Source organism: Octopus bimaculoides, chromosome 8, assembly GCF_001194135.2.
Source record: "Octopus bimaculoides isolate UCB-OBI-ISO-001 chromosome 8, ASM119413v2, whole genome shotgun sequence".
Taxonomy (NCBI): domain Eukaryota; kingdom Metazoa; phylum Mollusca; class Cephalopoda; order Octopoda; family Octopodidae; genus Octopus; species Octopus bimaculoides.
The window spans coordinates 20,337,182-20,338,136 of NC_068988.1; positions in this window are offsets into that span (position 1 = coordinate 20,337,182).

Genomic DNA, 955 nt, shown 5'->3' on the forward strand with positions numbered 1-955 from the left:
GATATTTTAATTTATTGTTTTGTGTGGGTTGTAGGGATAAGATTTTTAAACCGCAGTAGGTGTTTGGCTGTTCTTAGAAATGATGCCAAATCTATTTATAGAAATGATGATATCTGAGAGATTTTTTGTGTTTTGGTTACAGGGATAAGATTTTTAAACCCCAAGTAAGATGGATTTAATCATTGTTTGTTAAGAGTGGGTTTGAATTTCTTAATAAAGTCCTTTTCTTTGCATTTTCTTTCAATTTCATTCCGGTTGTAAAGTTTATGGAATGGAAATATAATAAAAGTTTGATGACCACATGTTGCTAGATGGTTACTCAGTGGTATTTGGCGGACTTCTGGGTTTTTAATCTGTTGTCGATGTACCCGTGTAATTAGATACATGTATATAATCATATATATATATGGTGTTATTATTTTTCTGTAATAATGCCCTTTATATAAATATAAACGAATAATTATATTCTTGGGAATAGAAATTTCCCTCATGAATTTTTTTACACACTGACTTCTTGATAAAATTCTTGTTAAAAGAGTTTTATCTTTTTTGGAATTTACTTATCAAATGTACACACGGAATACATTCAATGTTGAATTTTTTATTCCTGTTTCCACATGGGTACCCAAAAACAACCCGGAGGTATTTCCCGCTTCTTTGATGAAGATATATGCAGATAAACTTCATTCCCTTTACTCGGTCGGATACGTAGTTGTTCGCTTTTGGTGAGGTGAGAATTCTGTTTATTTATATATATTTTTGGGACAATATTGTGCTGATGAACGAAATCTAGATTCATTCTAGTAATCGCGAAATCGGTCGATACGCAATTAAGTCTATTTAAAAGAAAGTTGGTAATCTTCTGTTGGTTGTTTTTTCCTCTCATATACGTACTAAATGCGGTTATTTTGAGAAGTCCACTGTGTGGCGTTATTATTTTTCTGTAATAATGCCC